Below are 27855 nucleotides of genomic sequence, written 5' to 3' on the forward strand. Positions count from 1 at the left end.
AAATAGGCTGGAAAAATGAGCAAGCAACAGCACCAGTAGCAGAAACAATGATAACAAAAATAATCTGACCATAGAAACTTAGTATAGCGACAGGAAAGATCAAAACACAAACTCAGAGGAAGACAACAAAATCAAAACTGCTATATGCAAAGCCTCAAAGAAAAATTTGAGTTATTCTTTTTTTTTTAAAAGTCCTTTATTTTGTAGGCTGAATGTAGGCATGAATGTACGCAATAAACTAGTGACACTACTGCAATCACTTAATTACTAAGAATTTCCAATATCTTAAAAGACAGCAAATAATTTAATCTACACTCATATCTTCCTCTTTGTCTTTCTTGTCCTTTATATCTCTTTCCTTTTGGTCTGACTTGGCATTGTTTTGCATGGCTTTGGCAAATGCTTCAACATCACCCTTATTTGCCACATCTACAGCTTCAGTTGGTAAACCAAACTGACTCATAAGTGGGCCAAGCTGTCCTGAGGCTAAGGCAGCACTGAACATACTCAATGCCTGCTGAAACTGAGGAGAGGTCAATGTGTTCTGAATCTCTTCTGCAGTCTGTGGAAGAGATTCTCCAGAGGGAAGATAAGGCAGCAACTGCTCTTGGACTTCAGCACTGGCCAGAATAGGAGCCATGATCTCTGGAGTTAGTACACTGGGCAAGTCAACTGAACTCATTGCAGGGCTTGGACCAGTTGCAGAGGCAATTGATTGAGCACTGAGTGCTGATGTAGCATGAGCGGAAGAAGAGGTGGAAGATGGGGTTACAGAAGCTGACTGGCTTCAGGAGCCTGAAGAAAAGCTGCTCATTGGAGGCCCTCCACTCCCCAGTAAGCTAGCCAGACAAAGACCTGTCAGTGCACCAAGCCCACCAAGTCCTCCCAAGCCAGTTGGTCCAATATGTTGCATGAGCTGGTTATGACTCATGTTACCCAGAAGGCTCTGCAAACCACCTTCACCTCCAAGTGCTGAAAGTTCATGGCCTCTACTTCTGCTTGCACCAAAGCTCCTGGCATAGGTGGATTATTCAAATATTCATTTACTTTCCTGCAATGTTCTTCATCCTTTTCAGTCTTAGGCTCCTGCATCCGGAAGAAGAGCCGCTTTGATCCTGCCTTGAACTTCAGTACCTATACTCTGCCAGTAGTGCACTGAGGTACTCGCTTAAATTCACAGTCATCAGGAAAAATAATTAAGTCATCTTCTACATTCCCAGAAGTCCTATCCTTCCAACAGAAATGGATGAGGGAATCATCAGTTTGCTGAATGTATACAAGCCCTTTCCATTTATCTGGGGTAATTGTAGTTCATTTCAATGATATTTTTCCTGCCCGAAACTCCACCAAATATTTGCTGGATGAGCCCCGCGAGCCTGGGACTAGGCTTGGAAACAAAGCACCTGAAGTCCTTCTGGGTCCTGGGGTGCGGACTGGGGCTGAAGCAGTGACTACAGCTTGTTTTTCCTCCTCTGAAGCTGCCAGCCTGGCCAGAAATCTCTTATTCTGAGTTATTCTTGAAAACCAAAAAGAGAATTCTTGAAAGAGCTCAAAAAAGTAGTTTAAAAATCAAATAAGAGAGAGACAGGAGAAAAATTGGGAAAAGAAATGAGAGTGATATAAGAAAATCATGAAAAATAATTAGCAAAGGAGGCACCAAAAATAACACCTCAAAAACCAAAATATGCCAAATGGTAAAAGAGGAACAAAAATCCAATGAAGAGAAGAACTCACTAAAAAGCAGAATTGGTCAAATGGGAAAAGAGGTTCAAAAGCTAATTGAAAAAAAATGATTCCTTGAAAATATGAACTGGGCAAGTCGACGTTGATGACTCCATGAGACATGAGGAAACAATAAAACAAAACCAAAAGGATCCAAAAATAGAAGGAAGTATGAAATATATCACTGAGAAAAAACTGAAGAAGGGAAGAAAGAAGATGGGGGAGAAAAGACGGACTCACCTGAGCCTTCCCCCAAACACCTCCAAAGACTTTTGTAGAAGCTGCAAGGTCCTGTGTAATCCATCCTGAGGATGGTTCCACAATATTTGAATTTTTTTCTTTGTGGCTGCTTGTAGTACTTTCTCCTTGATCTGATAATTCTGAAATTTGGCTATAATATTCTTTGGCATTTTTAATTTGGGATCTTTTTTGGGAGGTAATTGGTAGATTCTTTTGCTGACTATTTTACTGTCTGGTTCTAGTACTTCAGGCACCAACCCAGCAAAACTGTGTGTTATGCTCCAAGGCAAAATTTGGACTTTCAATAATAGAGGACTTTCAAGCTTTCTCAGTGAAAAGACCAGAGCTGAATAGAAAATTTGACTTTCAAACACAAGAATCAAGAGAAGCATGAAAAGGTAAACAGGAAAGAGAAATCACAAGGGACTCACTAAAGTTGAACTGTTTTGTTTACATTCCTTCACGGAAAGATGATGTGTGACCTTTCTCAGTATCAGGGTAGCTGAAGGGAATACACACACACACACACACACACACACACACACACACACACGCACACATATACGAAGTCAACAAAGTCAAAGAGCCTACATCAAAAGCCTCCAAGAAAAACCTGAACTGGTCTCAGGTCATGGAACAGCTCAAAAATGATTTGGAAAAGCAAGTTAGAGAAGTAGAGGAAAAATTGGGAAGAGAAATGAGAATGATGGGAGAAAACCATGAAAAACAAGTCAATGACTAATATGACAGAGGGCACAGGGTGAGTTGAATATGAAGGGACAATATCTAAAAAAAAAATCAAATTAAGGGATGAGAGAGGAATATATTGAGAGAGGGAGAAAGGGAGAGAGAGAATGGGGTAAATTACCTTGCATAAAAGTGGCAAGAAATAGCAATTCTGTTGGGAGGGAAGAGGGGGCAGGTTAGGGGGAATGAGTGAATCTTGCTCTCATTGGATGTGACCTGAGGAGAGAATAACATACACTCTCAATTGGGTATCTTACCCCACAGGAAAGAAGGAGGAAGGAGATCACAAAGGGGGATGATAGAAGGGAGGGCAGATAGGGGGAGGACATAATCAAAAGCAAACACTTTTGAAAAGGGACAGGGTCAAGGGAGAAAATTGGAAAAAGAGGGATAGGATAGGAAGGAGAAAAATATAGTTAGTCTTTCACAACATGAGTATTGTGGAAGGATTTTGCATGATGACACATGTGTGGCCAATGTTGAATTGCTTGCCTTCTTGGGGGGGTGGTTGGTGGAAGGGAAAAGGGGAGAAAATTTGGAACTCAAATTTTAAAAGAAGATGTTCAAAAAAAATTTTTGTATGCAACTAGGAAATAAGATATACAGGCAATGGGGCATAAACATCTATCTTACCCTACAAGAAAGTGAAGGAAAAGGGGATGGGGGGACTGGGGTGACAGAAGGGAGGGCTGACTGGGGAATGGGGCAATCAGAATATATGCCATCTTGGAGTGGGAGAAGGGTAGAAATGGGGAGAAAATTTGTAATTCAAACTCTTGTGAAAATTTATGCTGAAAACTAAAAATATTAAATAAATATTAAGTACCTAAAAATACAAGAAAAATAATTATCTCACATAAAACTGGCAAGAGAAAGGAGTTCATTGGAAAGGAAGAAGGGGCAGGTGAGGGGGAATGAGTGAATCTTGCTGCCATCAGATTTGACTTGAGGAGGGAATAGCACACAATTAATTGTGTATCTTACCCCATAGGAAAGAAGGGGGAAGGGGATAAAAAGGGGGGATGATAGAAGGGAGGGCAGATAGGGGGAGGAGGTAATCAAAAGCAAACATTTTTGAAAAGGGACAGGGTGAAGGGAGAAAATTGAATAAAGGGGGACAGCATTTGTGGGCCTGGAGCTGCTGCTGCTGCTGCTGCAGTGGCTTCTCTTGCTCCTGGGTCTGGGACTGGTCCAACAGAGTTTTCCCACTGACCTGCTTAGTTGTCTTTGGCATTTGTGGGTTAAGAAGTCTGGAAACTGCTACAGCTCAGTGATTCAGTGCCCTGAGGCCTTCTCTGAGCCTTCAGATCTAGTTCCTAGTCTCAAAGTTATTTACCCCATCAATTATTCTGTCCAGAAAAAAATATAAATATTTGTTAAAATCCCCAAAGACAATCTATCAATCAATTAATGTTTATTAAATGCCTACTAAGTGCCAGGCACAGTGCTAAGTACTGGGGATACAAAAAGAGGCAAAAGATACTCCTTGCCCTCATAAAAGACAGCAATCAAATGGGGAGACAACAAAAAAATAAACATATGCAAACAAGGATAAATAGAAAATAACAGAGGGAAGACAGTATAATTAAGAAAGGATGGGAAGGCTTTGCTGTAGAATACAGCATTTTCTTTGGGACCTAAAGGAAACCAGGGAATCCAATAAACAGAAATCAGGAGGACAAGCATTCCTGGTATGGGAGTCAATCAAAAGAAAAATGCCTTGAGCTGAGAGATAGAGTGTTTTTGCTCATGGCAGCAAAAAGTTCAGTGTCACTTATTCAAAGAATACATTGCTGGGAATAAGGAAGAACAAGATTGTAAAGGTAGGAGGGGGCTAGGTAATTAAGAGCTTCGATGGCCAAGCAGAGGAATTTGTATTTGATCCTGGGAGTGGTAAGAAACCACTGGACTTTATTGAGTAGGGAGGTGATGTAGTTGGGCCTGTGCTTAAGGAAAATCACTTTAGAGCCTGAATAGAGGATGGATTAGAGCGGATATAGACGTGAAGTAGGTAGATCCATCAGCAGGCTAGTAAAATAGTCTAGGTGTGGGGTGATGAGGGCCTACAGCATATTGGTGCACTGTCAGAAGTGAGAAGGAGTATATTTGAGAATTGTTGCACAGCTGAAATTGCCAGGCCTTGGGAAAACATTGAATATAGGGAATAAGAGACCATGAGAAGTCAAGGATGACTGAATGAAATTACCTAATAAATTATGATCATTTGTTCTTTCTATCATCTCTGCAGCTTGAGAATTGTAATGGTTCTTCATATACTGTGACTAAGTCACTTCTTAGTTTTACATTTTAGGACCGAATACAGGGTGAGAGAGATTAAAAAAAAAGATACTCAAATCCAGCTTTGAAAGACAGTGCATAGTGCCCACAATAGGGGGAATTAGAACGTATGCTATGTGCTTCAGTAAGAAAGTCTTTGTAATTGTGCCCAATTACTAGCACACGGAGCAACAGAATAGATTGTTATTCAAGAAATCCTGATAATAGAAGTGAAAGTATGCTTACTCTTTTTAAGGAGAGGTAGTAAGTGAGGCTAGACTGTTTTTAAATCTTTTTAAGAGTCCTTAGAAGAGGCATGATTGAGGTTCCCAGGAATGCACCTATGGAACTTGGACTGAAGTTCTTGACAATGACTCATATAAATTGATTCCTAATTGTTAATAGTTTCCTTTAATAAAGAAAACAGAAGATGGGAAGGTGAAAATAGCCTTCATATGTCAATGAATTCCAAAAGCTCTCCACTTACAGTGGAAATGTATCTTGAACAATTCCCTCTAGGAACCCAGGTTATCTGAATCTCTCTGCCAGCATGAGTCCTAGAAGATGCTGCTGGCATATCTTTGAAATTAAATAGGGCTGGGAATGAGAAAGGGAAGGTCAGAGAGCCTGTGAAAGGGATCATGTTAAGGCAAGCAAAATTTTAAAGCAAGAGCAGTATTAGTTGAGATTCTTATTTTCAGATTCAAATATGTTTTGCAACTATGTAAGGCCATTCTTTCATAGTGAGAAAAAGGTTATTTAATAAAGCAAAAGTTTAAATGTTTTCTGTTTTAGAGTAGATGAAGAAAAATGAGAAAAACCAAGTGTGGGGAAGCATAGCAGTCTCACCCCATTTCTTGACGAAATACTTCACCAAAAACTTGAATAATATTCTTCAACACTCTTAAAAAATTATGACATATCGTACAAACATCATTACTTTGCTTATTGCCTTCTTTCTCTTTTGCCTACCAATGGATGTTTTCTAAAATTCATTTTGTGTTCACAACTTTTTTGAGGAAAGGAAATGTTTTTGTACTTCTCTAAGGTGCATTTTTTTCTTTTTCTCACAAAAAGCCTATGAGCATTGTACCTCAAATGTTATTGAGATATCTGTGTTGAAAGGAATAGCTTCCACGAGAATTATAGTTTAAATGTGACCTGCAAAGTGTTAACTGTAACGGTGACAGGGACTCCGTGAGGCACAGAAAAGACAGAATTTCTTTCTTGAGAAATTAAACGAGCTAAATATCAGTTTCATGGAAGACTGAAGAGACATTTTAAAAGAAATGAATTTAATTCCTCTTATGGAGAAGATATCCTAAAGGAAATTCCTGAGGGACTTTGAATTACCAACCTGTGAGAACTGTGTTTCAATCATCTTTGGGGGAGTCAGCAATTGAAATTGATGGCTATAGGGGATTCCGAATGAGATCTTTGTCATAACAGATACATTGTCAAATTATTGAAATGTCATTGTATTGTTACGCTGTTAATAAATTATTTACCAGTAACAGTGATGATTTTTAACCCTTGGTTATCTTAGGTTGAGAATTAATGAGATAAGCTAGTAGCAAAAAGATAGAGATGAGTGTTTTTGTGCTTGTAAACTAATGTACCATGTAGATCTCTCTGACCTTACATTGTTAGGCTGCATAATCTTGAGTAAGCAATGACATCTCTGCAGCTCAGATTTCTTATTTGTAAGTAAAGGAAGAGATGTTACTTATACCCTAAATTTCCTTCCAGCTCTAAAATCATGATACTAAATATAAAATATTAAACCCAACCATAGTAGTTCAGACTAATTAGGAGAAAGGTCTAGATATCTAAATCAGCAAAATCTAACCAAGGGATAAATGTAAATTAAGGTAGCCAATATGCCCAAGTGGACTGGCATTAGTCAAAAAATATTGCTTTTACCATTTGAGTTAAGGTTGTGGAAAAGGCTGATTTGCATTAAGCATATGGATTGTTCCTTTATCACTTAACTCTCAATGAGTTGCAAATGCTTGAAAGGAGAACTTAATAGTCAAACAATACCATTTATCTTCTTCATCCTTCCCTTACTTTACACTATTAATCTGCTTAAGAAATCAATCAATGGGGGGGGGGGCAGAGCCAAGATGGCGGCTGGAAAGCAGGGACTAGGGTGAGCTCTCTGCTGAGTTCCTCTAAAAACCTATAAGAAAATTGGCTCTGAACCAATTCTAGAACTGCAGCACCCACAAAACAGAAGAGGGAAGCAGGGCTCCAGCCCAGGACAGCCTTGATGGTCTCTGCGTGTTGTCTATCCCACACGGAGCTGGGAGCTGGGAGCAGAGCTGAGCAGAGCAGAGCCCAGCATGAGCGGCATGAGCCTACCAGACCAGGAGCCAGGTGGAGTGTGCTCTAGCACCCTGAATCAGTGAGCTGTGGCAGTTACCAGACTTCTCAACCCACAAACACCAAAGACAGCAGAGAAGGTTAGTGGGAAAAGCTGTGGGAGTGGAAGGAGTTCCTGGTTCGGCTGCCACCCCTGGGGCAGCAGAGGTGGGGCAGCTACACCTGGTGGGAGGAATTAATTGGTGGATGAAAGCAGGAGGGCACAGCCTGCTGAAGATCCAAGATCAGTCCAGGTTGGGGGTTCTTGGGGAAGGAGGAGTGCTGGTGTGGCAGAGCTGGCACATCCCCCCCAAACATGGAACATAGAACTCTTTAGTCTACAAGCAGTCATACGCCACTGAAAAACTCAAGGGTCAGGTTAGTTGGTTGGGAATATGGCCAGGCAGTGAAAACACACCAAGATTCAGTCTCAGACTTTGGATTCTTTATTTGGTGACAAAGAAGACCAAAACATACAGACAGAAGAAGTTAACAAAGTCAAAGAGCCTGCAACAAAAGCCTCCAAGAAAAACATGAACTGGTCCCAGGCCATGTAAGAGCTCAAAAAGGATTTGGAAAAGCAAGTTAGAGAAGTAGAGGAAAAATTGGGAAGAGAAATGAGAAGGATGCAAGAAAACCAAGAAAAACAAGTCAATGACTTTCTAAAGGAGACACAAAAAAATACTGAAAAATACACTGAAGAAAACAACACCTTAAAAAGTAGACTAACTGAAATGGCAAAAGAGCTCCAAAAAGCCAATGAGGAGAAGAATGCCTTGAAAGGCAGAATTAGCCAAATGGAAAAGGAGGTCCAAAAGACCACTGAAGAAAATACTACCTTAAAAATTAGATTGGAGCAAGTGGAAGCTAGTGACTTTATGAGAAATCAAGATATTATAAAACAGAACCAAAGGAATGAAAAAATGGAAGACAATGTGAAATATCTCATTGGAAAAACCACTGACCTGGAAAATAGATCCAGGAGAGATAATTTAACAATTATTGGACTACCTGAAAGCCGTGATCAAAAAAAGAGCATAGATATCATCTTTCAAGAAATTCTCAAGAACTGCCCTGATATTCTAGAGCCACAGGACAAAATAGAAATTGAAAGAATCCATCGATCGCCTCCTCAAATAGATCCCAAAAAGAAATCTCCTAGGAATATTGTGGCCAAATTCCAGAGCTCCCAGGTCAAGGAGAAAATACTACAAGCAGCCCAAAAGAAACAATTTGAGTATTGGGGAAACATAATCAGAATAATCCAAGATCTGGCAGCTTCTACATTAAGAGATCGAAGGGCTTGGAATACGATATTCTGGAGGTCAATGGAGCTAGGATTAAAACCTAGAATCACCTACCCAGCAAAACTGACTATTATGTTCCAAGGCAAAATATGGATTTTCAATAAAATAGAGGACTTTCAAGCTTTCTCAATGAAAAGATCAGAGCTGAATAGAAAATTTCACTTTCAAACACAAGAATCAAGAAAAAGCATGAAAAGTTAATCAAGAAAAAGAACAAGAAAAAGAAATTGCAGGGGACTTACTAAAGTTGAACTGTTTTGTTTACATTCCTACATGGAAAGATGATGTGTATGATTCATGAGACCTCAGTATTAGGGTAGCTGAAGGGAATATATATATATATGAATGTGTATGTATGTATATATGTATGTGTGTATATATATATATAGACAGAGAGAGAGAGAGAGAGAGAGAGAGAGAGAGAGAGAGAGAGAGAGAGAGAGGGACAGGGTGAGGTGAAGTTGAAGGGAAGATATCTAAAAGAAATAAAATCAAATTAAGGGATGAGAGAGGAATATATTGAGAGATGGAATTAGGAAGAAATAGAATGGGGTGGATTATCTTGCATAAAGGTGCAAGAGGAAGCAGTTCTGTGGGAGGAGGGGAGAGGGAGGGAAGGAGGGAATCTTGCTCTCATCAGATTGGACCTGAGGAGGGAATACCATACATACTCAATTGGGTATCTTACCCCACGGGAAAGAAGAGGGAAGAAGATTAAAAAAAGGGGGGGGATAATGGAGGGGAGGGCAGACGGGGGGAGGAGGTATTCAAAAACAAACACTTTTGAAAAGGGACAGGGACAAGGGAGAAAATTCAATAAAGGGGGATGGGTAGAGAAGGAGCAAAATATAGTTAGTCTTTCACAACATGAGTATTGTGGAAGGGTTATACACAATGATACATATGTGGCCTATGTTGAATTGCTTGACTTCTTAGGGAGGGTGGCAGGGAAAGGAAGAGGGGAGAGAATTTGGAACTCAAAATTTTAAAAACAGATATTCAAAAACCAAAAAAAAAGTTTTTGCATGCAACTAGAAAATAAGATACACAGGCAATGGGGCATAGAAGTTTATCTTGCCCTACAAGAAAGGAAGGGAAAAGGGGATGGGAGTGGAGTGGGGTGTCAGAAGGGAGGGCTGACTGGGGAACAGGGCAACCAGAATATACACCATCTTGGAGTGGGGGGGTGGCAGAAATGGGCAGAAAATTTGTAATTCAAACTCTTGTGAAAATCAATGCTGAAAACTAAATATGTTAAATAAATAAATTAAAAAAAGAAATCAATCAATAATTTGAAAGCAAAACTTAGTCCAGTAGGTGTTTAAATTATCACAAATTCCACATGATTGTTGTTCAGTCATTTTAATTGTCCACTACTCTTCATGACCCCATTTGAGGTTTTCTTGGCAAATATACTGGAGTGGTTTGCCATATCCTTCTTTGACTTATATTACAGTTAAGAAACGGAGGCAAACAGGGTAAAGTGAGTTGCCCAGGGTCACACAGCTAGTAAGTGGCTGAGACTGCTTTTGAACACATGAAGATGAATCTTTCTGTTTCTGAACCCAGTGCTGTATTCAGTGAACCACTTAGCTGCCCAAATTCCACTTCAGAGGAGACTGAATTAATTGGTAACATTAAAGAGTTATGCTCTAATCTAAATGGCTGAATGTAAATACTCCTTCATAGAGTTTCCATAAACCATTGCATCTGGATTTCTCCTTTGCTACTATCATATCCTACCTTTAATATACTTATTTGCGTACTTATTGTATGCCCCCTCTCTCTCCCCATAGACTGCAAGTTCCTTGAGGTAGGCACTGTGTCACTTTTATTTTATATCCTCAACACCAGCAAAGCATTTTCCCATAGTAGCCATCTAATAAATACATGTGCATAGGATTTAAATCTATGTGGTACTCTAGAGATCCAACCTCTCATTTTTCACATGAGGAAACTGAGTCCCAGAGAGGAGAGACAACATATTAACACACAAGTACTTCAGAGACAGAGTTGGGATTAAAACCCAGGTCTCACCTATAGGATGAGTGCCTTTTCTTCAAAAACATGTTGCATTACCAAATAGTTTTAATAGTCACAAAACCAGTAAGAAGGAACTTATGTTATTTCTCAGGATTAAGTGTTCTTAATCACAAGTTAAAGGCAGGTTCACATTTTTATTCATGAATTTATGGCTCCTTGAGCTGTCATCATTTTTTGTTCACTGTCTTTATGGGAGGTCCCATCCACTTGAATATTCACCTAAACTTTGGCCTCATCCCCTCTCTATAAAAAATGAGTATATATCCTCTTAAATGTGGAAGCCCCATTTATTCTAACTACTGTGTAATAAGTTTCATGGGAGAATCAAACAGTGTCATGTAACTCATTTTAAAAATGAATATAGCTTTGCCTGGAAAGGCCTAACTGGCCTACCATATTGTACAAAAAAGAGAAGTGACATTTATTTATGCAGAGGCCTGCATCTTCTTGATTAAGCACTAGCCCCAATCTATTACCATGAATAATATTTAAATTCATAGCAAGTTTTTTCCCCTTTCTTCAAGGTAACACTGTTTCCTATATGAATACATAAAAGGAAGACATCAACCAGCTGAGTTAGCACTCAGGAAAAAAAAAAGACTCCCATGGCCTGACTCCCTTTTCCTCATCTCTCTCTGCCTCTAGCTTGTTAAAAGTGATGAAAGAGTAGAATGAAATTCAGTTCCAATTCTCAAGTAGGACAATTTTTTTCCTATTATAATGCTTCTGGAAGGTAGGCAGATATCTCCTAAAATGGACTAAAAAAACTATTACTATTCCTGATAAGATAGCTCTACAATGTTTTTCAGTATCCCAGAGTCAGAAAAAAACTTGAATTTTCTTTATTAGAGGAAGGGGTATTACTTGTGTAAACCTGCTTTCTACAGAACTAATCACTTACTTAAATGATAATTTTAAAGTCTAAACAACTCTTCAATAATATCAGACTTTTCTTACAATGTTAACATAAGGTAGAGCCCCTATCCCTCAAAGTCTTATAATCTATCTAGGGAATGAGATACAAACTCAGATTTCTATATAATGCATTGTATAACAATAAGTACATGACTTTTAAATATATAATGCACTACAGAAGTACAGAATAAAATACAGTGCTACATGAGGTCTAAGGAGGAAGGTAATTACCACTAGGGTTGGTGTAAGGCAATAGGGAAGTCTTCATGGAAGTGGCAACCTTTGAACTGGACTTAAAATGATGGGTGGGGGGGGCGGAGCCAAGATGGCGGCTGGTAAGCACGGACTAGAGTGAGCTCCGTACCCGAGTCCCTCCAAAAACCTATAAAAATGGCTCTGAACCAATTCTAGAACGGCAGAACCCACAGAACAGCAGAGGGAAGCAGGGCTCCAGCCCAGGACAGCCCGGATAGTCTCTGGGTGAGCTCTATTCCACACGGAGCTGGGAGCTGGGAGCTGGGAGCTGGGAACGGAGTGGAGCAGAGCCCAGCCTGAGCGGCGTGGACGATCCAGTCCAGAAGCCGGGCGGAGGGGGCCCTAGCGCCCTGAATACGTGAGCAGTTACCAGACCCCTCGACCCACAAACACCAAAGACTGCAGAGAAGGTTAGTGGGAAAAGCTGCGGGAGTGGAAGGAGTTCGCGGTTCGGCTTCCAGCCCCGGGGGCAGCGGAGGTGGGGCAGCTACAGCTGTTGTTACTTCCGGCTCCAGGCCCACCTGGTGGGGGGAATTAAGTGGCGGATCACAGCAGGGGTGCACAGCCTGCCGAAGATCTGAGCCCAGTCTGGACTGGGGGTCCTTGGGGAAGGAGGAGTGCGGCTCTGACAGAGCTGGCACCTCCCCCCCAAACACAGAACATAGAACTCTGTAATCTACAAGCAGTCATACCCCACTGAAAAACTCAAGGGTCAAGTTAGTTGGTTGGGAATATGGCCAGGACGCGAAAACGCGCCCAGATTCAGTCTCAGACTTTGGATTCTTTCTTTGGTGACAAAGAAGACCAAAGCATACAGCCTAAAGAAGACAGCAAAGTCATAGAGCCTACAACCAAAGCCTCCAAGAAAAACATGAACTGGCCCCAGACCATAGAAGAACTCAAAAAGGATTTGGAAAAGCAAGTTAGAGAAGTAGAGGAAAAATTGGGAAGAGAAATAAGAAGGACGCGAGAAAACCATGAAAAACAAGTCAATGACTTGCTAAAGGAGACCCAAAAAAATACTGAAAAATACACTGAAGAAAACAACACCTTACAAAATAGACTAACTCAAATGGCAAAAGAGCTCCAAAAAGCCAATGAGGAGAAGAATTCCTTGAAAGGCAGAATTAGCCAAATGGAAAAGGAGGTCCAAAAGACCACTGAAGAAAATACTACTTTAAAAATTAGATTGGAGCAAGTGGAAGCTAGTGACTTTATGAGAAATCAGGATATTATAAAACAGAACCAGAGAAATGAAAAAATGGAAGACAATGTGAAATATCTCCTTGGAAAAACCACTGACCTGGAAAATAGATCCAGGAGAGATAATTTAAAAATTATTGGACTACCTGAAAGCCATGATCAAAAAAAGAGCCTAGATACCATCTTTCAGGAAATTATCAAGGAGAACTGCCCTGATATTCTAGAGCCACAGGGCAAAATAGAAATTGAAAGAATCCATCGATCGCCTCCGCAAATAGATCCCAAAAAGAAATCTCCTAGGAATATTGTTGCCAAATTCCAGAGCTCCCAAATCAAGGAGAAAATACTGCAAGCAGCCAGAAAGAAACAATTTGAATATTGTGGAAACCCAATCAGAATAACCCAAGATCTGGCAGCTTCTACATTAAGAGATCGAAGGGCTTGGAATGCGATATTCCGGAGGTCAATGGAGCTAGGATTAAAACCTAGAATCACCTACCCAGCAAAACTAAGTATCATGTTCCAAGGCAAATATGGACTTTCAATAAAATGGAGGACTTTCAAGTTTTCTCAGTGAAAAGACCAGAACTGAATAGAAAATTTGACTTTCAAACACAAGAATCAAGAGAAGCATGAAAAGGTAATCAAGAAACGGAAATTGCAAGGGACTTACTAAAGTTGAACTGTTTTGTTTACATTCCTACATGGAAAGATGATGAGTATGATTCATGAGACCTCAGTATTAGGGTAGTTGAAGGGAATATGCATATATATATATATGCATATATATATGTTTATGTATATATATAAGTGAATGTGTATGTATGCATGTATCTATGTGTATATGTATGTATGTGTATGTATGTGTATATATACATATATGTAAAAGAGAGAGAGCAGACACAGGGTGAGTTGAGGATGAAGGGAAGATAGCTAAAAGAAATAAAATGAAATTAAGGGATGAGAGAGTAACTTACTGAGAGAGGGAGATAGGGAGAGATAGAATGGGGTGGATTATCTCCCATAAAGGTGGCAAGAGGAAGCAGTTCTAGGAGAGGAGGGGAGTGGGCAGGTGAGGGGGGAATGAGTGAACCTTGCTCTCATCAGATTTGGCCTGAGGGGGAATACCATACATACTCAGTTGGGTATCTTACCCCACAGGAAAGAAGAGGGAGGAAGATAAAAAAAAAAAAATAAAAGGCAGGGGGATGATGGAGTGGAGGGCAGATGGGGGTGGAGGTAATCAAAACAAACACTTTGGAAAGGGGACAGGGTCAAGGAAGAAAATTCAATAAAGCGGGATGGGTTGGGAAGGAGCAAAATGTAGTTAGCCTTTCACAACATGAATATTGTGGAAGGGTTATACATAATAATACATGTGTGGCCTAGGTTGAATTGCTCAACTTCTTAGGGAGGGTGGGTGGGAAGGGAAGAGGGAAGGGAATTTGGAACTCAAAGTTTTAAAATCAGATGTTCAAAAACAAAAAAACTTTTTGTATGCAACTAAAAAATAAGATACACAGGCAATGGGGCGTAGAAATTTATCTTGCCCTACAAGAAAGGAAGGGAAAAGGGGATGAGAGGGGAGGGGGGTGATAGAGGGGAGGGCTGACTGGGGAACAGGGCAACCAGAATATACGCCATCTTGGAGTGGGGGGGGAGGGCAGAAATGGGGAGAAAATTTGTAATCCAAACTGTTGTGAAAATCAATGCTGAAAACCAAATATGTTAAATAAATAAATTGCATTGAAAAAAAAAATGATGGGTAGGGATTGAAAAGAGAAGTGAGTGCTTGGTTGGCATTCTATGCATAGGGAACAGAGTGATCAAAGGTATAAAGGAGGAAAAAGGAAGAAGAGTACTGCTTAAGTCTAAGAGTCAAAATACCATCCACTGTGGCAGCGCCACAGAGTGAATAGAGGGGAGTAATAGGAGATGAGTCTGGAGGCAAATGATGGAAGGCTTTGTATGCCAGACAGAGGTGTTTAAACTCTATTCAAGAGGTCAGAAAAAGCAACTGAAGATTTTTGAGCAGCAGAGGAACATGTCATAATCTATGAGTAAAATGGATTACTCTGGAGGTGCTCTAAAAAATGGACATAAAGCTACAGGTGAAAAAAAGAACAAAATTTTAGTCACTGCAGTGACAGTTACTTATAGATTTCCCACTGTAAAAATTCTGCATGAATTCTATCTGGTTTTTGCTTAAGGAAGTATGGATCAATAGAAAAGTGTGTTGAGAATCTTAATTATTTTAGCACAAGACAGCAGTCTCAGAACAGCTGCTTAACCTGTGTTCTCTGAAGTTGCAAAGACCATTTCTCATAAAACTGATGGTGAATACCAACTGAATGGGTCTTGAACTATTACAGTAAGAAGAAAGAGAACCACTGTTCTCACTGAAAGCTAGGCCCCAAGGCTGACCTTTGGAAGTCAAGAACTCAGGGAGCAAGCAGTTCCAACATCATAAAAAGGAAATGTACATTTCCCTTTCAGCTGAATTAAGGTTTATGAGTCAAGACAACAACTTTGCTTAGGAAAGCTTTTCTTAGTAGCAGCTCCAGAAAAAGATCCTCATTTGCATAACTGTTTTGGAGTGTCAGATATCAAAATGTTGTCCCCAAAATCAAGCTATTCCTCCGCCCTGGGGAAGGAAGACATGGAGAAGCAAGCAGTGCCACTTTCTTCTACCTCTACCCCATCACATCAGTGATGCCATATGACTGAACACATGACTTTTGGCTTTGCAATGTGCTCCATTCTGTTTAAGAAGAGGATGGGGGAGCCCTGGCCTTTTCTAGGTGACATCAATAATGTAGCTGGTTTCTGAATGGAAATGTTAATGGTGTATTTCTCCAATTTATACTGCCCTCACCCTTTCCTCAGTGGAAGCAGCTCCATTCATGCTCATCTTTCACTGCTAAAATGCAATGGAATTCAATTATCACAAAAAAACAGTCGATAGGCTTCAATTTTGTGTGTCCTGTTACTTTTTAAATTTGGAGTGTCTCCCGATTGCTTTCACAGCTATTGTATTGTCTGAATCAATTGGCCCGGCACACTCACTAAATTGGGAAATGTTGCTGTGAATACATAACTAGCCTCTAGTAGCAGCCCAAGACTAATAAACAAAGGAGCTAAGTCTAATGTGAGCAGACAGGGAGGGGATGTATTCTCATCTGTTGCCCACCTATTTTTGGGAAAGGGTATTCATTTTGTTTAATTTCTTTTGAGATTCACTAACAGGTAAATAACTGTGTGCTCTGAAGGAAAGTTAGGATGTGTAAGTAGACCTGAACTGTTTGGGAGGAGAAAAAATAAACAAAAAAAAGGTATATATAAAAAAGATCACAGGGGCAGCTAGGTGGCGCAGTCAGTAGAGCACCAGCCCTGGAGTCAGGAGGACCTGAGTTCAAATCCGGCCTCAGACACTTGACACATGTACTAGCTGTGTGACCTTGGGCAAGTCACTTAACCCCAACTGCCCTGCCAAAAAGCAAAAAAAAAAAAATAAATAAAAATAAAAAAGATCACAGAAAAGGACTTCAGCCAGTTATCCAGTATAGGCTTCTCATTTTACAGAGTTCCTGTTAGGGCCCTAATAAATGTTATTGACTTGATTTGAATGAAAAACATTAACAGACATACACACACACACACAGACACACACACACACACACACTTTAATAAAGTGGAGCTCCTGTATGTGACTTTATGAGGTGCTGTGTACAAAAGCTCCACAAGATTGTCAGACGTGAAAAGATTGTGATCAGCATTATTGGAGTGAAACTTGGATCACCTACCTGTCTGAGCAAATGTATAGATACACTATTTACTCTAATTAGTTACCAAGGCTTACATATTCTATCTTTAATTGTACTAGTGGTTGTTTGGGTGTTTGATGCATAGCATGAGATTTTTCCTACAATATGAATTAATTTATATAGTAAAGGATAAATCATATGGCATAAAAGTGCTCTAATAATATCATTACTAATTATGAATTTAAATTTGATGTTAGGCAATTAGCATTGCTAAATCTTCTGAAAAAATACCTTCATTTAAAACACATTCAATACCCCCTGAGGTGAGAAAGAGACGTCCAAACACACAGGAGACTGTCAGTCATTGACCTATCTGAATGCTAATGACCTGTGAGGCTCCCACATTCTGCAATGTCTGGAAATGAAGTCGCTGCATACTTTCTTGGGGATCAGGTGTCTGCATATTGTGTCAGTTTTCATTAGTTAAAAGTCACCTCTGAAAGAATGGGAGCCAGATTTGACTCATAGAGCTGGAGAATGACTGGCTAATGGGATTTGGGGATAACATGCATACTTAACACCATTGAGGAATGGGAGGAGGGCATTTTAATAATAAGTTTAGTGGGTTGGATCAATAGTGAAATAGGAAAGGGCTAATGAAACCACTATCCTGCCTTCTCTTGGCTATGACTTAAGGTGACAAGAGACACAAAACCCCTTAAGACTAAAATCCAAGGAAAACTAAAGAGTGTTAAAACAAAAAAGTCCAGGTTATAATATAGTACCCTCCAGTAGAATATCTGAAATCTTTCAAAGCAAGTATTTATTAACCTACAGACAGCTATTTTTTCATGCTCCTCACATCTCTGAGCTGACAAACAAAACCACATAATGCCTGTGGGAGAACTTGTTGAGTTATACATCTATAGTTCATTGTATGTGCCTGAACTAGGGTTAAATTTGAAGTGAAGTGAAGAAGAATGAATGGTTCAAGACCAGACATATTTTATCCTACCCTTTGTTTTCTTACAAAGTGACTCTCCAAAAACTCAAGTAATTATGTCCTTTTTAATCCAGAGAAAGCTCAAATTAGGAGTAGGTTTTAGCTCAGTCATGGCCTGAAACTCTATGTATGTGTTTGAAGTTTAATTCAGCTTTAGTTTTCACCTATTATTGCATAGAGATTCACATATTATTGCATCAAGAATGAATTATTTCCCTGACGTATTCACTTCTGCCAAAGTCAGTCCTGGTGATATCTCTATTACCTAGTTGACAGTATGGGCATCAATTTAATCACAAAGTACTTGGAGTAAGTAAGACCTGAATTCAAATCCCATTTCAAACACTTATTAGCTGTATCACCATTAACATGTCTCTTAACAATTTGTTCCTCAATTTCCTCATTTATAAAATGGTAATAACAAAAGTACCTTCCTTCCAGGATTATTGGGAATACAAAATGAGATTTAAAATAAACTTTGCAAAATAAAATACTTAAATGCTTTATTATTATTTGAGTTAATGACAACATCCCCTCTTCCCCTCAAAATCACCTTGCTAGTAGGGATAAGCTTCTTTAGACTTCATTAGTGTTTTATGATGACTGATTTGCAATCCATCACCAAGACAGTATGCAGACACTCACTCCCCAGCTTGGTGAAACTTACCATAACTGGCATCACCTTGAAAAGACCAAAGCACTTCCCTGCCATCAAGAGGCATTAGAAGGGGACTTTTAAACACTATGGACCATAAATCTGCATTTTATTTATTTTATAAATTATTAAAACTCACTACTGATCCACTCCTTCCTTTTATTCATAATAGGCTCAAACATGATTTTGGGGGGAAGAAAACAAGCATTCAGCCCCTCTACAGGATTGTGATGGGTATACAATATTACCTTCTGCTTTGAATTCCTTCACTCAACTTTCCCAGGACATTCAGATTCTCTCCCTCTTTCCTGTTCTTCATAAAACACAAAGCAGAATATCATCAACTTTACATACACATACACACACACACACACAAGCGCACACACATTCCCACACACACGCCCCTATTTCAAGGAATGGTACATTTAATACATAATTTTCTGTAAACCTTAATTTAATATTAATAATTAAAATATATGGAAATCTAATTATAATACTTCAAATTTACAAAGGTCTTCAAAGATCATTTAAGCTACTCTCCTCATTTTGAAGATGAGAAAATTTAAGACCAGATGAATGAATAAATTCCTCAATATCACAGAATTATTTCATTGCTGAACTAGACATAGATCTCAGCATCCCTAGCCTAGAGCCACATAATATTCTGCACTTTTCAGGGGATCTTAACATTTTCTTTATGTCATAGGTCCCTTTGGAAGTCTGCTCAAGTCTATCTATGCACACACAAAAATAATATTTTCAAATGCATAAAACAAAATTCATAGAAATAGAAATGAAAATAATTGTATTAAAATATAAAACTGTTATATTTTTAAAAGAGCAGCAACAGCTAAGAACCTGTGTAGTTTTGACAAAAATGCTGGGAAATTTGGAAAAGTTTGTTAGAAACTAGGCAAAGACCAACACCTCACACTGTATCCCAAGATAAAGTCAAAATGGATAAATAGATTAGAAGTAAAGGATAATATCATAAGAAATTAGGGGAGCATGGGAAAATGTACCTGTCAGATCTATGAAGAAGGGAAAAATTTATGAACAAACAAGAAATGGAGAGGACCACAGGAAGTAAAATACATAACTGTGATTTCATATAATTTAAAAATCTTTTGCACAAGCAAAACAAATGAAGCCAAAATTAGAATGAAAATGGGAAGATGAAAGAAAAAAAATATAGCTAGTTTCTCTGACAAAGGTCTTATTTCACAAATATAAAGGGAACTGAAGCAAATTTATAAAAGAAATAAGAGCCATTTCTCAATTAATAAATGGTCAAAGCATATGAACCGGCAGTTTCAGAATAAGAAACCAAAGCTATCAATAGTCATGCAAAATCCTCTAAATCACTACTTATTACATCAAATGCATATTAAAATGCCTCTGAGACACCATCTCATACCTAACATGACAGAAAAAAATGGCAAATGTTGGAGGGGATTTTGGAAAATTGTGACATTAATGAACTGCGGGTGGAGTTGTGAACTAGTCTTACCATTCTGGAGAAGAATTTGAATTATGCCCAAAGAATTACAAAACTTTCCATACCCTTTGAGTTGGCAATAACACTACTAGGTCTGTATCCCAAAGAGATCCAAGAAAAGGAAAAGCACTTATTGGTGTCTGTATGTATGTGTGTGTGTGCGTGTGCATGTGAATACATACATATGTGTGTTTGTATATATATGTATATGTATGTTTATATACATATATGGTGTGTGCATACACATATATATGGATGTATGCATATATATATAATATGTGTATGTATATATGCATGTGTACGATATGTATATGTATATACTTGAGCATGTGATAAAGATATCTATATCAGCTCTTTGTGGTGGCAAGTAATTGGAAATTGAGAGAATATCCATAAAATAAGGAATAGTTGAATAAGTTGTGGAACATGATTGTGATAGAATATCATTGTGCTATAAGAAATGACAAGTAAAATGATTTCAGAAAAATAAAAAAAATAGGAAGACATATGAATCATGCAAAGGAAAATGAGCAGAACAGAAGAATATTGTGTATAGTAAGAGCAATATTGTGAGGATGAACAATTGTGAAAGACTTAGCTACTCTGAGCAAGAAAATGATTGAAGATAATTCCAAAGGACACATGAGGAAAAATGCTATCCAAATCCATATGGAGAGCTGAAAAATATGGAAAGTGAAACACACACATATTTGACTTAATTTTTCTTGTTTTTGCCTACGTTTTGTTTTGCAACATAGCTAACGTGGCAATATATTTTGCATGATTTCACAGGTATAACCAATATTAATTTGTTTGCCTTCTAATGGAGTGAGTTTTGGAGGGAGGGGATTTGGGACTTCAATTTTTTTTAAAAAGATCATTGATTTTTTACATGTAATTTGAAAATATTTAACAAAATAAATAAAAATATTAAAAAATAGAGTGTCAAATTATTTTTAAAAAGAACTTGTATATTACCATACTTTTGTCTAATACTTATACATTCTTCTCCCCACATTTTTTGTGTGCTTTTGTTGGTATTATAGGTCTCACCCTGACAATGTGGAAAGCATTCTGCATCTAGCATCAAAGAACCTGGATTTAAATCCTGGTAGACTCTACACATGGATGAGTTGGTACATGACTAACAACTGGCTCTTTTTTAAAAATGTAGGCACAATTTTAATTTTAATATGCATTGCTAACATTTTTGCTATCATTTTACTAAATTTAGTCAATTAGCAAAACAAAGCCCTTTATTTGTAATATTTGCTAATTTTTGAGTTATAAATGCTCAAACTGAAAACTTAACAATCAACTCCTCTGACCTGGTTCCACCTAGCTCCAGCATACCTCTATCTCTGTCTCATACCACCTTTGAGACCTTCAGTAAGTCACACCACTCTGGGCTTCAGCTCCTTCATCTGTAAAACTGAAGGGTTAGACTAGATCACTTCTGCATTTCCTTCCAGCTCTAGTTCTATGACACTAGGAACTTAATATAGGGGATATTATATCACAGGCCCCAGGTCTTCTTAAAGAGATGCATCTTAGCCTGAAAATAATTCATGTTACTGAGCTCTGTAAAGAGGTGCATTTTATCAGTGATTTTCATAAGTGTTGGTTAAAGCCAAGTCAAATATCGTCTCTTTACCATCTTAGCTCTTTTCAAAGAGAGTCAATCGACATCAGTAGTACTCTACCTCCTAATCTTTCCCTTAACAAAGGGACTATGTGAGTACATGTATTCTCACATACCAATTATGTCAAGGGAGATATATTCTAAGTGAGAACTATTTGCATTTTATATAAATTCCAAAAAGGATCACCTTTTTTCTCCTACTTAGGGCACTTCATAAGAAGGCACTGCATTTTCATAAGGTATAAAATTCCCTAAGCACTCACCATAATGCTTTATAAACAACAGTAAAAATAATAAAAATAGCTCATATTTTCCCTAATACCTTAAGGTTATAAAATGCCTTTTTTGTGATAATCTTTTATGGCAGAAACATTCAGCTTCTGTCCACATTTTGGTACTATGGAAAGAGCATGGAATCTGGAATTAGAGCTCCTACTTGTGGGCATTCGGTAAAGATTTTAATATTGATTAGCATCAGTTTCCTCCTCTATAAAATATGGAATTTAGACAACATGGCCTCTGGAATTCTTTCCATTTCTAAATTTATGACTCCATCATCCTATTTATGGAATGTTCACTATGGACTTAGCACTTATTCTTCATTCTAAGTGATATGAACAGAATTATAAGATGTTGCTACATTCACAGAAGATTTCTCATGTCAAATATAGATTCACTGGTGACTTCCTGAAGTAAAATTGTCATTTGTCCTACAATGTTCTTTACTCTCCTTATAATGACACATAATATATATATATATATATATATATATATGCATATTCCTTTCAGCTACTATGATATTGAGGTCTTATGAATCATACCCATCATCTTTCTATGTAGGAATGTAAACAAAACAGTTCAACTGTAGTAAGTCCCTTATGATTTCTCTTTCTTGTTTACCTTTTCATGCTTCTCTTGATTGATGCATTTGAAAGTCAAATTTTCTATTCAGCTCTGGTATTTTCACTGAGAAAGATTGAAAGTCCTCTATTTTACTGAAAATCCATATTTTGCCTTGGAGCATGATACTCAGTTTTGCTGGGTAGGCGATTCTTGGTTTTAATCCTAGCTCCATTGACCTCCGGAATATCATATTTCAAGCCCATCGATACCTTAATGTGGAAGCTGCCTGATCGTGTGTTATCCTAATTGTTTTCCCACAATATTCAAATTGTTTCTTTCTGGCTGCTTGCAGTATTTTCTCCTTGACTTGGGAGCTCTGGAACTTGGCAACAATGTTCCTAGGAATTTTCTTTTTGGGATCTATTTGAGGAGGCAATCTGTGGATTCTTTCAATTTCTATTTTACCCTCTGGCTCTAGAATATCAGGGCAATTCTCCTTGATAATTTCTTGAAAGATGATATCTAGGCTCTTTTTTTCATCATGGCTTTCAGGTAGTCCAATAATTTTTAAATTATCTCTCCTGGATCTATTTTCTAGGTCAGTGGTTTTTCCAATGAGATAGTTGACATTGTCTTCCATTTTTTCATTCCTTTGGTTCTGTTTTATAACTTCTTGATTTCTCATCAAGTCACTAGCTTCCACTTGCTCCAATCTCATTTTTAAGTTAGTATTTTCTTCAGTGGTCTTTTTGACCTCCTTCTCCATTTGGCTAATTCTGCCTTTCAAGACGTTCTTCTCCTCATTGGCTTTTTGGAGCTCTTTTGCCATTTGAGTTAGTCTATTTTTAAAGTGTTATTTTCAACATTTTTTCAGTATTTTTTGTGTCTCCTTTAGCAAGTCATTGACTTGTTTTTCATGGTTTTCTTACATCCTTCTCATTTCTCTTCCCAATTTTTCCTCTACTTCCCGAACTTGCTTTTCCAACTCCTTTTTGAGCTCTTCCATGGCCTGAGACCAGTTTATGTTTTTCTTGGAGGCTTTTGGTGTAGGCTCTTGCACTTTGTTGACTTCTTCAGGCCATATGTTTTGGTCTTCTTTGTCACCAAAGAAAGATTCCAAAGTCTGAGACTGAATCTGGGTGCATTTTCACTGCCTGGCCATGTTCCCAGCCAACTAACTTGACCCTTGAGTTTTTCGACTGGGTATGACTGCTTGTAGAGCAAAGAGTACTTTATTCCAAGCTTGAGGGGATTCACCATTGATTTCAGAGCTATTTCTATATAGCCGGCTCTGCCACCCCAGCACTCCTCCTTCCTCAAGGAACACCAACCCGGACCTGACACAAATCTTCAGCAGGCTCTGCACTCCTACATTGATCCGCCACTTAATTCCTCCCACCACGTGGGCCTGGTGGCGGAAGTAACTGCAACTGTAGTTCTTTAGCTGCACCTCCTCTGCTGCCCTTGGGGCGGTGGCCAAACCTCGAACTCTGTCCCCCGCAGCTTTTTCCACTAACCTTCTCTGTTGTCTTTGGTGTTTGTGGATTGAAAAGTCTGGTAACTGCCACAGCTCACTGATTCAGGGTGCTAGGTCCTGTTCTGAACGGGTCCTGGTCTGGCTGGTCCTGCTGCCTCCCAATAACTGGACAATAACCGTAATCTAACAACCATTCTACTGTTCATTGTGGACAACTGATGTGTGAGATCTCTGGCTTCTACTTCCTCTGAGGAGGTAGAGAAATGGTCTACTTGCATTCTGTCCTTTTGGGGAATGATTCTCAGACCTCTTGGTCTTTGAACCCCTTTACCATCTTAAAAATTATTGAAGAGCCCCTAAAGATCTCTTACTTATTTGGGTTACATATTTACCACATTAGAAAAGAAAATGCCAGAATTATTATGAAAATAATTTTGACCTTGCAGACCTCTTTTTAGGAGATAACACTTTGAGAACTGCTGCTTTGGAGAAGCAGAAGGCACTAGAGACCAAATAGGGCTTTCTTATCTAAGACCTAGGGGTGGTGGAAAAATTTTAAAAACACTTGCCGCTGCAGCAACCCCAGGCAATTTGTACAAATTGCAAAGTGGCATTTATACATTCTTGTACAATTTAGTGATTATTTACTGATGCTTATATATACCACTGACCCGGGCACTCAATGGCAGCCTTGTTTGACTGTTATATACACTATTTGAAGAACAGAGGATGCATCATGGGAGGAAATGTGTAGAGTTCAAATTTATCCTAGCAGAAGGGTTGGCCTGCATCTGTCATTCCTGTCAATGCCCCTCCTTTTTTTCTATCAAATAAATTCAATCCAATAAACATTTATTAAGAGCCAGGCACTGTGCTAAGTGCTAAGGGTGCAATTAATAAAAAGACAGTCCCTGCTTTCAAGAAGCTTACAACCTAAAGGGGGTAGACAATATACAAAAGAAGGCAGGAAAGGGATGGGTAGAGTGATGAAGGGGATGTTGGGGAGCGAGATGGTGTACCCAGCACAGAGGCATCTTGTCCTGTGGAGTTGAAGCCAGGGAGGACAGCAAGTGCAAAGTCGAGTGAGTTGAGTCTAGTGTCTGCCCTCTATAAAGGAAGGCATTGGGAAGAGTTGGGTATTCAGTACTCCAGCCCTCCCCTCAGAGAGGAGAAAGGAGACTGAGGGAGGTGGTATCAATCAAAGCTTGAATTAGCAGGATGGTGGTGAGCTTAGAAGTGATTATCTAATCCTGGGAAGGGTATCTTGTTCCATGGAGTTGAAACCAGGCAGGCCAGCACTTCCGCCAGCCTGTTTTCCTTCAGGACTTTGTTGCTCCTGAGGCTGCACAGAACCATAGCCACTCTAAGTACAAAGAGCAATCCAAAAACTGGGAAACATTCAACCAACCCAGTACCCCAACCATGCTTCCTTGTTAAAGCCAGATCCTGCTGACTACGCCATATGTTTGGACAACCTGGCTAGCAACTTCTGTGGGGGTATAAGATTCACCCACAGCCACTCTCCTCCACCCCTTGTTCTAGGATACATAATCTAATCAGCCATGTATCCTAGAACATACATTGTGATTCAATTACAAAGGAAACTAAAACATATCATTCATAATAAAGCAAAACATATCATTCAGTGACATTCCCAAATATTGGTTTATGATTCAAATGTGATCCTCCCCTAGGTCCCAGCAAGATAATCTCTTCAATCAATCATCCCCAAAATAATCATTAATAATTGAAATGTCCACCCCTAGATCCTTGTATCCATTACATTGGATCAATAATATCATAACAATAAAACAACATAGCAAGGATAACACAAAATAAGTACACAGAACACTACCATCATTCCCACCCCTTCGAACAATTGAGGCTCAAAATCTTGGGGTAAGGTGTGAAGGTCTCATTTTCCATAGCTTCTTCTTGCTGAAATTGGATGTAGAGGTGTCCCTGCCCATAAAAGTCCCATTCCAGAGGTCAGTTCTTTAACGAGCTGGCAGGAATTCCAAGAATGCTACATGCTTAGGCAGTCACTGGAAAGTGCAGGGTGCTTAAGCCTAAAGGAAACAGAACTAGCAAAAAGGTTAGCCAAAGCAAAGAACAAAAAGAGTAGGCAAGTATGGGCTATTATCCTTCAAATAAAATCATCTCCAGTTTGGTTGAGATTTCAGTTATGCAAAGATCCAATATTAGAGCCAAACTCGGATGGGAAATGTTTCTTTTCGAAAGGAACATAATGAGGAAGGCAAGAGGATCCCACCCTAGATAGAGACTAAGATTCTCCTCTCAGCCTTTCCCCAGATGTACAAGGAAACACAATAGGAAAACTAAACTAAGAGGATCCCATCCTTGTCACCAAATGTAGTAGAAGAGCAGAGTTTATAATTTCAAAGAGGATCATATATATGTCTGAAAGGTTCGGAACCACCGGATATAAGAAACTCTCAAAGTAGGAGGCAGAAGAATCAAAGCATATATTTAGGCTCCACAGTAACCAACCCATGAACCAGCATTCCCATTTTGATATATTGATCAAAAGCTTCCAGGCCCAATAAGTACGCTTCACAAGAGTAACCAGGAGGCCACAGAGAAGCATGATGGTGTACAGCAAAATCATATACATGCTTCCCCTCTATGGTAAAAAGATTACCTACTGGCCTCAAGTCCTTGTTCAGCTTCCTCCTGTAGGTCAGCTCTGCTACCGGCAGCTCCGGCTTCAGCTTCAGCTGTGGCTGTAGCTATAGCAGCCTCGGGCTCCAACAGAAGCTGTTTTTAACCATCCAGCTTCTTTGGGGGTGTAAGGTACGCCGGGGAAAGCACAGGTTCTTTCAATCTGTTTAAGTAAGGGAAGCAAGGTGAAGAGGCCGACAAGCTTACTCCAATCCAACATACAAACAGCATTCAGTTCAGGGGAAAAAGCCAAACTAGTCAAGGGCACTTGTTGACTAAGTGCTAAGGAGCCCATTTTTGGTTACCAACACAGTCACCTAGCTGCCCCCAGAAGGTATTTTCTCCTATCTCCTCTTTGGGATCAAACTTGGAATTATAATTTCAGAGTATTTGGTTTGTACAGTTCTGTTGTGGTTCTTTCCACTTACGTTGTTGTAGTCATTACGTATATTGTTTTTCTGTTTCTACTTATTTCATTTTTTATCAGTTCATACAAATCTTTCCATAATTCTGTTTTTATCATTTCTTACACAATAGTAATATTCTATTATATCTAAGTACCACAAGTTATTTAGCCAACAATCAATATATGGGTATACACATTGTTTTCAGCTCTTTGCTGTTCCAAAAAACACTGCTATCCACATTTTGTGTATTTGAGTCCTTTCTTTTTGTCATAGACCTCATTGGAGTTTATGCCTAGCAGTGGAATCTCTAGGCCAAAGGGTATAAACATTTTAGTCAATTGGTTGCCTAATACTAAATTGCTTGCCAAAATGCCAATCTACAGCTCCATTAACAATGCATTAGTATACCCATCTTTCTACAACTCATTCAATAATACTATTCTCATATTTGTTCATCTTTGCCAATTTACTATGTGAGAGGTGAAATCTTGGGGTTTTTCTGACTTGCATTTTTATTATCAATGATTTGGAGCATTCTTTCATGTGGCTATTAATAGTTTGTATTTCTTTTGAGAACTGTTTGTTCATATTATTTGATAGATTATTGTGGAATGGCTTTTGAGCTTCTATATTCCTATTAGTTATGTGTATATCTTGTATATCAGATTCACATCAGAGATATATACATATATGTATATATATAATTTTTTTTACAGTCAACTACCTCCCTTCTTATCCTTGTTATGTTATTTTTGCCCTCCCAGTTACTCACATTGGCAACTATGGTATCATCATCAGTTCAACATATCCA

General features: G+C 38.8%; 1 pseudogene; it reads right to left on the bottom strand.

Moving 5' to 3' along the window:
• Positions 1–304: 304 nt before the first annotated feature.
• On the bottom strand, positions 305–27079 carry LOC118842451 (annotated as a pseudogene).
• Between the last annotated feature and the right edge of the window lie 776 nt (positions 27080–27855).

This window comes from Trichosurus vulpecula, chromosome 3 (genome assembly GCF_011100635.1).
Source record: "Trichosurus vulpecula isolate mTriVul1 chromosome 3, mTriVul1.pri, whole genome shotgun sequence".
NCBI classification, from domain to species: domain Eukaryota; kingdom Metazoa; phylum Chordata; class Mammalia; order Diprotodontia; family Phalangeridae; genus Trichosurus; species Trichosurus vulpecula.